This window comes from Pseudophryne corroboree, chromosome 9 (genome assembly GCF_028390025.1).
Source record: "Pseudophryne corroboree isolate aPseCor3 chromosome 9, aPseCor3.hap2, whole genome shotgun sequence".
In the NCBI taxonomy this organism is placed as follows: Eukaryota; Metazoa; Chordata; class Amphibia; order Anura; family Myobatrachidae; genus Pseudophryne; species Pseudophryne corroboree.
This window is the reverse complement of record NC_086452.1, coordinates 206,577,736-206,594,652: the sequence shown is the minus strand read 5'-3', so window position 1 is coordinate 206,594,652 and position 16,917 is coordinate 206,577,736. Positions and strand designations below refer to the sequence as shown.

General features: G+C 49.9%; 1 long non-coding RNA gene across 1 annotated transcript in view; it reads left to right on the top strand.

The window, feature by feature from the left end:
- Positions 1-16,917, top strand: part of LOC134956892 (uncharacterized) — a 79,911-nt gene that overhangs the window by 60,773 nt on the left and 2,221 nt on the right. The window lies entirely within an intron of this gene.

Sequence of the window (16,917 nt, the reverse complement as noted above, 5' to 3'; positions counted from 1 at the left end):
GAGATGCACAGAGGGATATTTGCCAACTGGCATCAGGGGTACAAGCTGGAATTCGAGACGTCTCCCCCTCGCCGTTTCCTCAAATCAGCCTTGCCAACTACTCCCCCAGACAGGGAGGCGGTGCTGGAGGCGATTCACAAGCTGTACTCCCAGCAGGTGATAACCAAAGTACCCCTCCTTCAACAGGGACGTGGTTACTATTCCACAATGTTTGTGGTACCGAAACCGGAAAGGTTCGGTGAGACCCATTTTAAATTTGAAATCCTTGAACACTTATATAAGAAGGTTCAAGTTCAAAATGGAATCGCTCAGGGCGGTTATTGCAAGCCTGGACGAAGGGGATTACATGGTATCACTGGACATCAAGGATGCTTACCTGCATGTCCCCATTTACCCTCCTCACCAGGAGTACCTCAGATTTGTGGTACAGGACTGTCATTACCAATTTCAGACGTTGCCGTTTGGTCTGTCCACCGCACCGAGGGTATTTACCAAGGTAATGGCCGAAATGATGATACTCCTTCGAAAAAAGGGAGTTATAATTATCCCGTACTTGGACGATCTCCTTATAAAGGCGAGGTCCAGGGAACAGTTGTTGATCGGAGTAGCACTAGCTCGGGAAGTGCTACAACAGCACGGCTGGATCCTGAATATTCCAAAGTTGCAGCTGGTTCCTACAACGCGTCTACTGTTCCTGGGGATGGTTCTGGACACAGAACAGAAAAAGGTGTTTCTCCCGGAGGAGAAGGCCAAGGAGTTGTCATCTCTAGTCAGAGACCTCCTAAAACCAAAACAGGTGTCGGTGCACCACTGCACGCGAGTCCTGGGAAAGATGGTAGCTTCTTACGAAGCAATTCCATTCGGAAGGTTCCATGCAAGGATCTTTCAGTGGGATCTGTTGGACAAGTGGTCCGGATCGCATCTTCAGATGCATCGGCTGATAACCCTGTCTCCAAGGACCAGGGTGTCGCTGTTGTGGTGGCTGCAGAGTGCTCATCTTCTAGAGGGCCGCAGATTCGGCATACAGGACTGGGTCCTGGTTACCACGGATGCCAGCCTTCGAGGTTGGGGGGCAGTCACACAGGGAAGAAACTTCCAAGGACTATGGACGAGTCAGGAGACTTCCCTACACATAAATATTCTGGAACTAAGGGCCATTTACAATGCCCTAAGTCAGGCAAGACCCCTGCTTCAACACCAGCCGGTGCTGATCCAGTCAGACAACATCACGACGGTCGCCCATGTAAACCGTCAGGGCGGCACAAGAAGCAGGATGGCGATGGCAGAAGCCACAAGGATTCTCCGATGGGTGGAAAATCATGTGTTAGCACTGTCAGCAGTGTTCATTCCGGGAGTGGACAACTGGGAAGCAGACTTCCTCAGCAGGCACGACCTCCACCCGGGAGAGTGGGGACTTCATCCAGAAGTCTTCCAAATGATTGTACACCGTTGGGAAAGGCCACAGGTGGACATGATGGCGTCCCGCCTCAACAAAAAGCTAAAAAGATATTGCGCCAGGTCAAGGGACCCTCAGTCGATAGCTGTGGACGCTCTAGTGACACCGTGGGTGTACCAGTCGGTTTATGTTTTCCCTCCTCTGCCTCTCATACCCAAGGTACTGAGAATAATAAGAAGGAGTGGAGTAAGAACTATACTTGTGGTTCCGGATTGGCCAAGAAGAGCTTGGTACCCAGAACTTCAAGAAATGATCTCAGAGGACCCATGGCCTCTGCCGCTCAGACAGGACCTGCTGCAGCAGGGGCCCTGTCTGTTCCAAGACTTACCGCGGCTGCGTTTGACGGCATGGCGGTTGAACACCGGATCCTAAAAGAAAAGGGCATTCCGGAGGAAGTCATTCCTACGCTGATTAAAGCTAGGAAAGATGTGACCGTAAGACATTATCACCGCATATGGCGAAAATATGTTGCTTGGTGTGAGGCCAGGAAGGCCCCAACGGAGGAATTTCAGCTCGGTCGATTTCTGCACTTCCTACAGTCAGGAGTGACTATGGGCCGAAAATTGGGTTCCATTAAGGTCCAGATCTCGGCTCTGTCGATTTTCTTCCAAAAAGAACTGGCTTCACTGCCTGAAGTTCAGACTTTTGTTAAAGGAGTGCTGCATATTCAGCCCCCTTTTGTGCCTCCAGTGGCACCGTGGGCTCTCAACGTGGTGTTGGATTTCCTAAAGTCACATTGGTTTGAGCCACTTAAAACCGTGGAGCTAAAATACCTCACGTGGAAAGTGGTCATGCTGTTGGCCTTGGCGTCGGCCAGGCGTGTATCAGAGTTGGCGGCTTTGTCATGTAAAAGCCCTTATCTGATTTTTCATATGGATAGGGCGGAATTGAGGACTCGTTCCCAATTCCTTCCTAATGTGGTTTCAGCTTTTCATGTGAACCAACCTATTGTGGTGCCTGCGGCTACTCGGGATTTGGAGGATTCCAAGTTACTGGACGTAGTCAGGGCCCTGAAAATATATATTTCCAGGACGGCTGGAGTCAGGAAAACTGACTCGCTATTTATCCTGTATGCACCCAACAAGCTGGCTGCTCCTGCTTCTAAGCAGACTATTGCTCGCTGGATCTGTAGCACGATTCAACTTGCACATTCTGCGGCTGGACTGCCGCATCCTAAATCAGTAAAAGCCCATTCCACGAGGAAAGTGGGCTCTTCTTGGGCGGCTGCCCGAGGGGTCTCGGCATTACAGCTTTGCCGAGCAGCTACTTGGTCGGGTTCAAACACCTTTGCAAAGTTCTACAAGTTTGATACCCTGGCTGAGGAGGACCTTGAGTTTGCTCATTCGGTGCTGCAGAGTCATCCGCACTCTCCCGCCTGTTTGGGTGCTTTGGTATAATCCCCATGGTCCTTACGGAGTCCCCAGCATCCACTAGGACGTTAGAGAAAATAAGATTTTACTTATCGGTAAATCTATTTCTCGTAGTCCGTAGTGGATGCTGGGCGCCCGTCCCAAGTGCGGACTTCTTCTGCAATACTTGTATATAGTTATTGCTTAAATAAGGGTTATGTTATGGTTGCATCAGGTTTGTCTGATGCTCTGTTGTTGTTCATACTGTTAACTGGGCAAGTTTATCACGAGTTATACGGTGTGATTGGTGTGGCTGGTATGAGTCTTACCCTGGATTCCAAAATCCTTTCCTTGTACTGTCAGCTCTTCCGGGCACAGTTTCCTTAACTGAGGTCTGAAGGAGGGGCATAGAGGGAGGAGCCAGTGCACACCAGTAGTCCTAATTCTTTCTTAAAGTGCCCTGTCTCCTGCGGAGCCCGTCTATTCCCCATGGTCCTTACGGAGTCCCCAGCATCCACTACGGACTGCGAGAAATAGATTTACCGGTAAGTAAAATCTTATTTTCTCTCTGCCTATACATTAATCTCTCTATACATTTCTCTATCTATCTGTATATTTCTCTGACGTCCTAAGTGGATGCTGGGACTCCGTAAGGACCATGGGGAATAGCGGCTCCGCAGGAGACTGGGCACAACTAAAAGCTTTTGGTCTAACTGGTGTGCACTGGCTCCTCCCCCTATGACCCTCCTCCAGACCTCAGTTAGAATCTTGTGCCCGGCTGAGCTGGATGCACACTAGGGGCTCTCCTGAGCTCCTAGAAAAGAAAGTATATTTTAGTTTTTTTATTTTCAGTGAGATCTGCTGGCAACAGACTCACTGCTACGAGGGACTAAGGGGAGAAGAAGCGAACCTACCTGCTTGCAGCTAGCTTGGGCTTCTTAGGCTACTGGACACCATTAGCTCCAGAGGGATCGAACACAGGACCCGACCTCGATCGTCCGGTCCCGGAGCCGCGCCGCCGTCCCCTTTACAGAGCCAGAAGCATGAAGATGGTCCGGAAAATCGGCGGCAGAAGACTTCGGTCTTCAACAAGGTAGCGCACAGCACTGCAGCTGTGCGCCATTGCTCCTCATGCACACCTCACACTCCGGTCACTGATGGGTGCAGGGCGCTGGGGGGGGCACCCTGAGCAGCAATATGAATACCTTGGCTGGCAAAAAATCACAATATATAGTCCCAGAGGCTATATATGTGATAAATACCCCTGCCAGAATCCATAAAAAAAGCGGGAGAAAAGTCAGCTGAAAAAGGGGCGGGGCTATCTCCCTCAGCACACTGGCGCCATTTTTCCCTCACAGCTCCGCTGGAAGGATCGCTCCCTGGCTCTCCCCTGCAGTTTCAAGCTGCAAAAGGGTACAAAAGAGAGGGGGGGCACTAAATTTAGGCGCAGCAATATATATATATATATATAAGCAGCTATAAGGGAAAACACTCAGTTATAGTGTTAATCCCTGTGTTATATAGCGCTCTGGTGTGTGCTGGCATACTCTCTCTCTGTCTCCCCAAAGGGCTTTGTGGGGTCCTGTCCTCTGTCAGAGCATTCCCGGTGTGTGTGCGGTGTGTCGGTATGGCTGTGTCGACATGTTTGATGAGGAGGCTTATGTGGAGGCGGAGCAGATGCCTATAAATGTGATGTCACCCCCTGCGGGGCCGACACCTGAGTGGATGATTATGTGGAAGGAATTACGTGACAGTGTCGACTCCTTACATAAAAGGTTTGACGACATACCAAATATGGGACAGCCGGCTTCTCAGCCTGTGCCTGCCCAGTCGTCTCAAAAGCCATCAGGGGCTCTAAAACACCCGCTACCTCAGATGGCAGACACAGATGTCGACACGGATACTGACTCCAGTGTGGACGACGATGAGACTAATGTAACTTCCAATAGGGCCACACGTTACATGATTGAGGCTATGAAAAATGTGTTGCACATTTCTGATGTTACCCCAGGTACCACAAAAAAGGGTATTATGTTTGGAGAGAAAAAACTACCAGTTTTTCCTCCATCTGAGGAGTTAAATGAAGTGTGTGAAGAAGCGTGGGCTTCCCCCGATAAGAAACTAGTAATTTCTTAAAGGTTACTAATGACGTACCCTTTCCCGCCAGAGGATAGGTCACGTTGGGAAACATCCCCTAGGGTGGATAAAGCGCTCACACGCTTGTCAAAGAAGGTGGCACTACCGTCTCCGGATACGGCCGCCCTAAAGGAACCTGCTGATAGAAAGCAGGAGGCTATCCTGAAGTCTGTATATACACACACAGGTATTATACTGAGACCAGCTATTGCTTCAGCATGGATGTGCAGTGCTGCAGCTGCGTGGTCAGATTCCCTGTCGGAAAATATTGATACCCTAGACAGGGACACTATATTGCTAACCGTAGAGCATATTAAAGACGCAGTCTTATACATGAGAGATGCACATAGGGATATTTGCCAACTGGCATCTAAAATAAGTGCAATGTCCATTTCTGCCAGGATAGGGTTATGGACTCGGCAGTGGACAGGTGATGCAGATTCTAAAAGGCACATGGAAGTTTTGCCTTATAAGGGTGAGGAGTTGTTCGGGGATGGTCTCTCGGACCTCGTTTCCACAGCAACAGCTGGGAAGTCTGCATTTTTACCCCATGTTCCCTCACAGCCAAAGAAAGCACCGTATTATCAGGTACAGTCCTTTCGGCCCCATAAGGGCAAGCGGGTTAAAGGCGCGTCCTTTCTGCCCAGAGGCAGAGGTAGAGGGAAAAAGCTGCAGCATACAGCCAGTTCCCAGGAGCAAAAGTCCTCCCCCGCTTCCTCCAAGTCCACCGCATGACGCTGGGGCTCCACAGGCGGAGCCAGGTACGGTGGGGGCCCGTCTCAAAAATTTCAGCAATCAGTGGACTCGCTCACGGGTGGATCCCTGGATCTTTCAAGTAGTATCTCAGGGGTACAAGCTGGAATTCGAGACGTCTCCCCCCCGCCGTTTCCTCAAATCTGCCTTGCCAACAACTCCCTCAGGCAGGGAGGCAGTGCTAGAGGCAATTCACAAGCTGTATTCCCAGCAGGTGATAGTCAAGGTGCCCCTACTTCAACAAGGACGGGGTTACTATTCCACAATGTTTGTGGTACCGAAACCGGACGGTTCGGTGAGACCCATTTTAAATTTGAAATCCTTGAACACATATATAAAAAAATTCAAGTTCAAGATGGAATTGCTCAGGGCGGTTATTGCAAGCCTGGACGAGGGGGATTACATGGTATCACTGGACATCAAGGATGCTTACCTGCATGTCCCCATTTACCATCCTCACCAGGAGTACCTCAGATTTGTGGTACAGGATTGTCATTACCAATTCCAGACGTTGCCGTTCGGTCTATCCACGGCTCCGAGGGTATTTACCAAGGTAATGGCCGAAATGATGATACTCCTGCGAAAAAAGGGAGTTTTAATTATCCCGTACTTGGACGATCTCCTGATAAAGGCGAGGTCCAGGGAACAGTTGTTGGTCGGGGTAGCACTATCTCGGGAGGTGCTACAACAGCACGGCTGGATTCTAAATATTCCAAAGTCACAGCTGGTCCCTACGACACGTCTACTGTTCCTGGGGATGGTTCTGGACACAGAACAGAAAAAAGTGTTTCTCCCGGAGGAGAAAGCCAAGGAGCTGTCATCTCTAGTCAGAGGCCTCCTAAAACCAAAACGGGTGTCGGTGCATCACTGCACGCGAGTCCTGGGAAAAATGGTAGCTTCCTACGAAGCAATTCCATTCGGCATGTTCCATGCAAGAACCTTTCAGTGGGACCTGTTGGACAAGTGGTCCGGATCGCATCTTCAGATGCATCGGCTGATAACCCTGTCTCCAAGGACCAGGCTGTCTCTGCTGTGGTGGCTGCAAAGTGCTCATCTTCAAGAGGGCCGCAGATTCGGCATACAGGACTGGGTCCTGGTGACCACGGATGCCAGCCTTCGAGGCTGGGGGGCAGTCACACTGGGAAGAAACTTCCAAGGACTATGGTCAAGTCAGGAGACTTCCCTACACATACATATTCTGGAACTGAGGGCCATTTTCAATGCCCTAAGTCAGGCAAAACCCCTGCTTCAAAACCAGCCGGTACTGATCCAGTCAGACAACATCACGGCAGTCGCCCATGTAAACCGACAGGGCGGCACAAGAAGCAGGACGGCGATGGCAGAAGCCACAAGGATTCTCCGATGGACGGAAGATCACGTGTTAGCACTGTCAGCAGTGTTCATTCCGGGAGTGGACAACTGGGAAGCAGACTTCCTCAGCAGGCACGACCTCCACCCGGGAGAGTCGGGACTTCATCCAGAAGTCTTCCAACTGATTGTAAACTGTTGGGAAAGGCCACATGTGGACATGATGACGTCCCGCCTAAACAAAAAGCTAGAAAGATATTGCGCCAGGTCAAGAGACCCTCAGGCGATAGCTGTGGACGCTCTAGTGACACCGTGGGTTTACCGGTCGGTTTATGTGTTCCCTCCTCTTCCTCTCATACCAAAGGTACTGAGGATAATAAGGAGAAGAGGAGTAAGGACTATACTCATTGTTCCGGATTGGCCAAGAAGAGCTTGATACCCGGAACTTCAAGAAATGATCTCAGAGGACCCATGGCCTCTGCCGCTCAGACAGGACCTGCTGCAGCAGGGGCCCTGTCTGTTCCAAGACTTACCGCGGCTGCGTTTGACGGCATGGCGGTTGAACACCGGATACTGAAGGAAAAGGGCATTCCGGAGGAAGTCATTCCTACGCTTATTAAAGCTAGGAAAGAAGTGACCGCAAACCATTATCACCGCATTTGGCGAAAATATGTTGCGTGGTGTGAGGCCAGGAAGGCCCCAATGGATGAATTTCAGCTGGGCCGTTTCCTGCACTTCCTACAGTCCGTTTCCTACAAAATTGGGTTCCATTAAGGTCCAGATTTCGGCTCTATCGATTTTCTTCCAGAGAGAACTGGCTTCACTGCCTGAAGTTCAGACTTTTGTTAAGGGAGTGCTGCATATTCAGCCCCCTTTTGTGCCTCCAGTGGCACCTTGGGATCTCAACGTGGTGTTGGATTTCCTAAAGTCACATTGGTTTGAGCCACTTAAAACCGTGGAATTGAAATATCTCACGTGGAAAGTGGTCATGTTGTTGGCCTTGGCTTCGGCCAGGCGTGTATCAGAATTGGCGGCTTTGTCATGTAAAAGCCCTTATCTGATTTTCCATATGGATAGGGCAGAATTGAGAACTCGTCCCCAATTTCTCCCTAAGGTGGTATCAGCCTTTCATCTGAACCAACCTACCGTGGTGCCTGCGGCTACTACAGACTTGGAGGCTTCCAAGTTGTTGGACGTAGTCAGGGCCCTGAAAATTTATGTTTCCAGGACAGCTGGAGTCAGAAAGACTGACTCGCTATTTATCCTGTATGCGCCCAACAAGTTGGGTGCACCTGCTTCAAAGCAGACTATTGCTCGCTGGATCTATAGTACGATTCAGCTTGCACATTCTGCGGCTGGACTGCCGCATCCTAAATCAGTGAAAGCCCATTCCACGGCACCGAGAATATTTACCAAGGTAATGGCAGAAATGATGGTGCTTCTGCGAAAGCAAGGAGTTACAATTATCCCATACTTGGACGATCTCCTCATAAAGGCGAGGTCCAGAGAGCAGTTGCTGATCAGCGTAGCACACTCTCGGGAGGTGTTACAACAGCACGGCTGGATTCTGAATATTCCAAAGTCGCAGCTAATTCCTACGACGAGTCTGCCCTTCCTGGGCATGATTCTGGACACAGACCAGAAGAAGGTGTTTCTCCCGGAGGAGAAGGCCCAGGAGCTCGTGACTCTGGTCAGAGACCTCCTAAAACCAAAACAGGTGTCGGTGCATCTATGCACGCGAGTCCTGGGAAAGATGGTGGCATCATACGAAGCCATTCCCTTCGGCAGGTTCCATGCGAGGACCTTTCAGTGGGATCTGTTGGACAAGTGGTCCGGATCGCATCTTCAGATGCATCGGCTGATTACCCTATCCCCCAGGGCCAGGGTGTCTCTTCTGTGGTGGCTGCAGAGTGCTCACCTTCTCGAGGGCCGCAGGTTCGGCATACAGGACTGGGTCCTGGTGACCACGGATGCAAGCCTCCGAGGGTGGGGGGCAGTCACTCAGGGAAGAAACTTCCAGGGGCTGTGGTCAAGTCAAGAGACTTGTCTGCACATCAATATCCTGGAACTAAGGGCCATATACAACGCCCTGAGTCAAGCGGAGCCTCTGCTTCGCAACCAACCAGTGCTGATTCAGTCAGACAACCTCACCGCAGTGGCTCATGTAAACCGCCAGGGCGGCACAAGAAGCAGGGTGGCAATGGCAGAAGCCACCAGAATTCTTCGCTGGGCGGAGAATCACGTGCAAGCACTGTCAGCAGTGTTCATTCCGGGAGTGGACAACTGGGAAGCAGACTTCCTCAGCAGGCATGACCTCCACCCGGGAGAGTGGGGACTTCATCAAGAAGTCTTCACACAGATTACAAATCGATGGGAACTGCCACAGGTGGACATGATGGCATCCCGCCTCAACAAGAAGCTACAAAGGTATTGCGCCAGGTCAAGAGACCCTCAGGCGATAGCTGTGGACGCACTAGTGACTCCGTGGGTGTTCCAGTTGGTTTATGTGTTTCCTCCTCTTCCTCTCATACACAAGGTGCTGAGAATCGTAAGAAAAAGAGGAGTGAGAACAATACTCATTGTTCCGGATTGGCCAAGAAGGGCTTGGTATCCGGAACTGCTAGAAATGCTCACAGAGGACCCATGGCCTCTGCCTCTCAGACAGGATCTGTTGCAACAGGGACCCTGTCTGTTCCAAGACTTACCGCGGCTGCGTTTGACGGCATGGCGGTTGAACGCCGGATCCTAGCGGAAAAAGGCATTCCGGATGAGGTTATTCCTACGCTGATAAAGGCTAGGAAGGACGTGACCGCAAAACATTATCACCGTATATGGCGAAAATATGTTGCTTGGTGTGAGGCCAGGAAGGCCCCTACAGAGGAATTCCAACTGGGCCGTTTCCTTCACTTCCTACAGGCGGGAGTGACTATGGGCTTAAAATTAGGGTCCATTAAGGTCCAGATTTCGTCCCTATCCATTTTCTTTCAAAAGGAACTGGCTTCTCTTCCTGAAGTTCAGACGTTTGTAAAGGGAGTGCTGCATATTGAGCCCCCTTTTGTGCCACCTTGGGATCTTAACGTGGTATTGAGTTTCCTGAAATCTCACTGGTTTGAGCCACTTAAGACTGTGGAGTTAAAATATCTCACGTGGAAAGTGGTCATGCTATTGGCCTTAGCTTCGGCTAGGCGTGTGTCTAAATTGGCGGCTTTGTCATGTAAAAGCCCCTATCTGGTTTTCCATATGGACAGGGCAGAGTTACGGACTCGTCCGCAATTTCTTCCGAAGGTGGTGTCATCCTTTCATTTGAACCAACCTATTGTGGTGCCTGCGGCTACTCGTGACTTGGAGGATTCCAAGTTACTAGATGTAGTCAGGGCTTTGAAGATTTATGTAGCCAGAACGGCTGGAGTCAGGAAAACTGACTCGCTGTTTACCCTGTATGCATCCAACAAGCTGGGTGCTCCTGCTTCAAAGCAAACTATTGCTCGCTGGATCTGTAACACGATTCAGCAGGCTCATTCTGCGGCTGGATTGCCGCATCCAAAATCAGTAAAAGCCCATTCCACAAGGAAGGTGGGCTCTTCTTGGGTGGCTGCCCGAGGGGTCTCGGCATTACAGCTTTGCCGAGCAGCTACTTGGTCGGGTTCAAACACCTTTGCAAAGTTCTACAAGTTTGATACCCTGGCTGAGGAGGACCTTGAGTTTGCTCATTCGGTGCTGCAGAGTCATCCGCACTCTCCCGCCTGTTTGGGTGCTTTGGTATAATCCCCATGGTCCTTACGGAGTCCCCAGCATCCACTAGGACGTTAGAGAAAATAAGATTTTACTTACCGGTAAATCTATTTCTCGTAGTCCGTAGTGGATGCTGGGCGCCTGTCCCAAGTGCGGACTTCTTCTGCAATACTTGTATATAGTTATTGCTTAAATAAGGGTTATGTTATGGTTGCATCAGGTTTGTCTGATGCTCTGTTGTTGTTCATACTGTTAACTGGGTAAGTTTATCACGAGTTATACGGTGTGATTGGTGTGGCTGGTATGAGTCTTACCCTGGATTCCAAAATCCTTTCCTTGTACTGTCAGCTCTTCTGGGCACAGTTTCCTTAACTGAGGTCTGAAGGAGGGGCATAGAGGGAGGAGCCAGTGCACACCAGTAGTCCTAATTCTTTCTTAAAGTGCCCTGTCTCCTGCGGAGCCCGTCTATTCCCCATGGTCCTTACGGAGTCCCCAGCATCCACTACGGACTGCGAGAAATAGATTTACCGGTAAGTAAAATCTTATTTTCTCTCTGCCTATACATTAATCTCTCTATACATTTCTCTATCTATCTGTATATTTCTCTGACGTCCTAAGTGGATGCTGGGACTCCGTAAGGACCATGGGGAATAGCGGCTCCGCAGGAGACTGGGCACAACTAAAAGCTTTTGGTCTAACTGGTGTGCACTGGCTCCTCCCCCTATGACCCTCCTCCAGACCTCAGTTAGAATCTTGTGCCCGGCTGAGCTGGATGCACACTAGGGGCTCTCCTGAGCTCCTAGAAAAGAAAGTATATTTTAGGTTTTTTATTTTCAGTGAGATCTGCTGGCAACAGACTCACTGCTACGAGGGACTAAGGGGAGAAGAAGCGAACCTACCTGCTTGCAGCTAGCTTGGGCTTCTTAGGCTACTGGACACCATTAGCTCCAGAGGGATCGAACACAGGACCCGACCTCGATCGTCCGGTCCCGGAGCCGCGCCGCCGTCCCCCTTACAGAGCCAGAAGCATGAAGATGGTCCGGAAAATCGGCGGCAGAAGACTTCGGTCTTCAACAAGGTAGCGCACAGCACTGCAGCTGTGCGCCATTGCTCCTCATGCACACCTCACACTCCGGTCACTGATGGGTGCAGGGCGCTGGGGGGGGGCACCCTGAGCAGCAATATGAATACCTTGGCTGGCAAAAAATCACAATATATAGTCCCAGAGGCTATATATGTGATAAATACCCCTGCCAGAATCCATAAAAAAAGCGGGAGAAAAGTCAGCCGAAAAAGGGGCGGGGCTATCTCCCTCAGCACACTGGCGCCATTTTTCCCTCACAGCTCCGCTGGAAGGATCGCTCCCTGGCTCTCCCCTGCAGTTTCAAGCTGCAAAAGGGTACAAAAGAGAGGGGGGGCACTAAATTTAGGCGCAGCAATATATATATATAAGCAGCTATAAGGGAAAACACTCAGTTATAGTGTTAATCCCTGTGTTATATAGCGCTCTGGTGTGTGCTGGCATACTCTCTCTCTGTCTCCCCAAAGGGCTTTGTGGGGTCCTGTCCTCTGTCAGAGCATTCCCGGTGTGTGTGCGGTGTGTCGGTACGGCTGTGTCGACATGTTTGATGAGGAGGCTTATGTGGAGGCGGAGCAGATGCCTATAAATGTGATGTCACCCCCTGCGGGGCCGACACCTGAGTGGATGGTTATGTGGAAGGAATTACGTGACAGTGTCGACTCCTTACATAAAAGGTTTGACGACATACCAAATATGGGACAGCCGGCTTCTCAGCCTGTGCCTGCCCAGTCGTCTCAAAAGCCATCAGGGGCTCTAAAACGCCCGCTACCTCAGATGGCAGACACAGATGTCGACACGGATACTGACTCCAGTGTCGACGACGATGAGACTAATGTAACTTCCAATAGGGCCACACGTTACATGATTGAGGCTATGAAAAATGTGTTGCACATTTCTGATGTTACCCCAGGTACCACAAAAAAGGGTATTATGTTTGGAGAGAAAAAACTACCAGTTTTTCCTCCATCTGAGGAGTTAAATGAAGTGTGTGAAGAAGCGTGGGCTTCCCCCGATAAGAAACTAGTAATTTCTTAAAGGTTACTAATGACGTACCCTTTCCCGCCAGAGGATAGGTCACGTTGGGAAACATCCCCTAGGGTGGATAAAGCGCTCACACGCTTGTCAAAGAAGGTGGCACTACCGTCTCCGGATACGGCCGCCCTAAAGGAACCTGCTGATAGAAAGCAGGAGGCTATCCTGAAGTCTGTGTATACACACACAGGTATTATACTGAGACCAGCTATTGCTTCAGCATGGATGTGCAGTGCTGCAGCTGCGTGGTCAGGTTCCCTGTCTGATAACATTGATACCCTTGACAGGGACACTATATTGCTAACTGTAGAGCATATTAAAGACGTAGTCTTATACATGAGAGATGCACAGAGGGATATTTGCCAACTGGCATCAGGGGTACAAGCTGGAATTCGAGACGTCTCCCCCTCGCCGTTTCCTCAAATCAGCCTTGCCAACTACTCCCCCAGACAGGGAGGCGGTGCTGGAGGCGATTCACAAGCTGTACTCCCAGCAGGTGATAACCAAAGTACCCCTCCTTCAACAGGGACGTGGTTACTATTCCACAATGTTTGTGGTACCGAAACCGGAAAGGTTCGGTGAGACCCATTTTAAATTTGAAATCCTTGAACACTTATATAAGAAGGTTCAAGTTCAAAATGGAATCGCTCAGGGCGGTTATTGCAAGCCTGGACGAAGGGGATTACATGGTATCACTGGACATCAAGGATGCTTACCTGCATGTCCCCATTTACCCTCCTCACCAGGAGTACCTCAGATTTGTGGTACAGGACTGTCATTACCAATTTCAGACGTTGCCGTTTGGTCTGTCCACCGCACTGAGGGTATTTACCAAGGTAATGGCCGAAATGATGATACTCCTTCGAAAAAAGGGAGTTATAATTATCCCGTACTTGGACGATCTCCTTATAAAGGCGAGGTCCAGGGAACAGTTGTTGATCGGAGTAGCACTAGCTCGGGAAGTGCTACAACAGCACGGCTGGATCCTGAATATTCCAAAGTTGCAGCTAGTTCCTACAACGCGTCTACTGTTCCTGGGGATGGTTCTGGACACAGAACAGAAAAAGGTGTTTCTCCCGGAGGAGAAGGCCAAGGAGTTGTCATCTCTAGTCAGAGACCTCCTAAAACCAAAACAGGTGTCGGTGCACCACTGCACGCGAGTCCTGGGAAAGATGGTAGCTTCTTACGAAGCAATTCCATTCGGAAGGTTCCATGCAAGGATCTTTCAGTGGGATCTGTTGGACAAGTGGTCCGGATCGCATCTTCAGATGCATCGGCTGATAACCCTGTCTCCAAGGACCAGGGTGTCGCTGTTGTGGTGGCTGCAGAGTGCTCATCTTCTAGAGGGCCGCAGATTCGGCATACAGGACTGGGTCCTGGTTACCACGGATGCCAGCCTTCGAGGTTGGGGGGCAGTCACACAGGGAAGAAACTTCCAAGGACTATGGACGAGTCAGGAGACTTCCCTACACATAAATATTCTGGAACTAAGGGCCATTTACAATGCCCTAAGTCAGGCAAGACCCCTGCTTCAACACCAGCCGGTGCTGATCCAGTCAGACAACATCACGACGGTCGCCCATGTAAACCGTCAGGGCGGCACAAGAAGCAGGATGGCGATGGCAGAAGCCACAAGGATTCTCCGATGGGTGGAAAATCATGTGTTAGCACTGTCAGCAGTGTTCATTCCGGGAGTGGACAACTGGGAAGCAGACTTCCTCAGCAGGCACGACCTCCACCCGGGAGAGTGGGGACTTCATCCAGAAGTCTTCCAAATGATTGTACACCGTTGGGAAAGGCCACAGGTGGACATGATGGCGTCCCGCCTCAACAAAAAGCTAAAAAGATATTGCGCCAGGTCAAGGGACCCTCAGTCGATAGCTGTGGACGCTCTAGTGACACCGTGGGTGTACCAGTCGGTTTATGTTTTCCCTCCTCTGCCTCTCATACCCAAGGTACTGAGAATAATAAGAAGGAGTGGAGTAAGAACTATACTTGTGGTTCCGGATTGGCCAAGAAGAGCTTGGTACCCAGAACTTCAAGAAATGATCTCAGAGGACCCATGGCCTCTGCCGCTCAGACAGGACCTGCTGCAGCAGGGGCCCTGTCTGTTCCAAGACTTACCGCGGCTGCGTTTGACGGCATGGCGGTTGAACACCGGATCCTAAAAGAAAAGGGCATTCCGGAGGAAGTCATTCCTACGCTGATTAAAGCTAGGAAAGATGTGACCGTAAGACATTATCACCGCATATGGCGAAAATATGTTGCTTGGTGTGAGGCCAGGAAGGCCCCAACGGAGGAATTTCAGCTCGGTCGATTTCTGCACTTCCTACAGTCAGGAGTGACTATGGGCCGAAAATTGGGTTCCATTAAGGTCCAGATCTCGGCTCTGTCGATTTTCTTCCAAAAAGAACTGGCTTCACTGCCTGAAGTTCAGACTTTTGTTAAAGGAGTGCTGCATATTCAGCCCCCTTTTGTGCCTCCAGTGGCACCGTGGGCTCTCAACGTGGTGTTGGATTTCCTAAAGTCACATTGGTTTGAGCCACTTAAAACCGTGGAGCTAAAATACCTCACGTGGAAAGTGGTCATGCTGTTGGCCTTGGCGTCGGCCAGGCGTGTATCAGAGTTGGCGGCTTTGTCATGTAAAAGCCCTTATCTGATTTTTCATATGGATAGGGCGGAATTGAGGACTCGTTCCCAATTCCTTCCTAAGGTGGTTTCAGCTTTTCATGTGAACCAACCTATTGTGGTGCCTGCGGCTACTCGGGATTTGGAGGATTCCAAGTTACTGGACGTAGTCAGGGCCCTGAAAATATATATTTCCAGGACGGCTGGAGTCAGGAAAACTGACTCGCTATTTATCCTGTATGCACCCAACAAGCTGGCTGCTCCTGCTTCTAAGCAGACTATTGCTCGCTGGATCTGTAGCACGATTCAACTTGCACATTCTGCGGCTGGACTGCCGCATCCTAAATCAGTAAAAGCCCATTCCACGAGGAAAGTGGGCTCTTCTTGGGTGGCTGCCCGAGGGGTCTCGGCTTTACAACTTTGCCGAGCTGCTACTTGGTCGGGTTCAAACACATTTGCAAAATTCTACAAGTTTGATACCCTGGCTGAGGAGGCCCTTGTGTTTGCTCATTCGGTGCTGCAGAGTCATCCGCACTCTCCCGCCCGTTTGGGAGCTTTGGTATAATCCCCATGGTCCTTACGGAGTTCCCAGCATCCACTAGGACGTCAGAGAAAATAAGAATTTACTCACCGGTAATTCTATTTCTCGTAGTCCGTAGTGGATGCTGGGCGCCCATCCCAAGTGCGGATTGTCTGCAATACTTGTATATAGTTATTGCCTAACTAAAGGGTTATTGTTATGAGCCATCTGTTCGTGAGGCTCAGTTGTTGTTCATACTGTTAACTGGATATAGTATCACGAGTTGTACGGTGTGATTGGTGTGGCTGGTATGAGTCTTACCCGGGATTCCAAATCCCTTCCTTATTGTGTCAGCTCTTCCGGGCACAGTTTCCCTAACTGAGGTCTGGAGGAGGGGCATAGAGGGAGGAGCCAGTGCACACCAGGTAGTCCTAATTCTTTCTTAGAGTGCCCAGTCTCCTTCGGAGCCCGCTATTCCCCATGGTCTTTACAGAGTTCCCAGCATCCACTACGGACTACGAGAAATAGAATTACCGGTGAGTAAATTCTTATTTTTTCTATATTACTCCATTTATGCATTTTTCTATATTTCTAAATATTTTTTAAACTATACATTTATGGGGTATATGCAATTGCTGTCGAATTCCTGAAATTGTCGAATTTCGGGACTTTTTCGCCAAAAAAAAAAAAAAAATCGACAATGCAATCCAGTACTTTACGCTAAAAAACGGACATTCAAAATTCGACTTTTGGAAATTCGACTTTTGTCAAATTCGACTTTTTTTGCAATGGTACAAATGCTGCAATTCGACCAAAGTCTATTCAATGGAAGTTTGGAAATTCGACAACAGTGCTTTTAGACCGCAAATTCGACATTTTCAATCCGCCACACTTTGGTGGGTGAAACTAATAAAAAAAATGT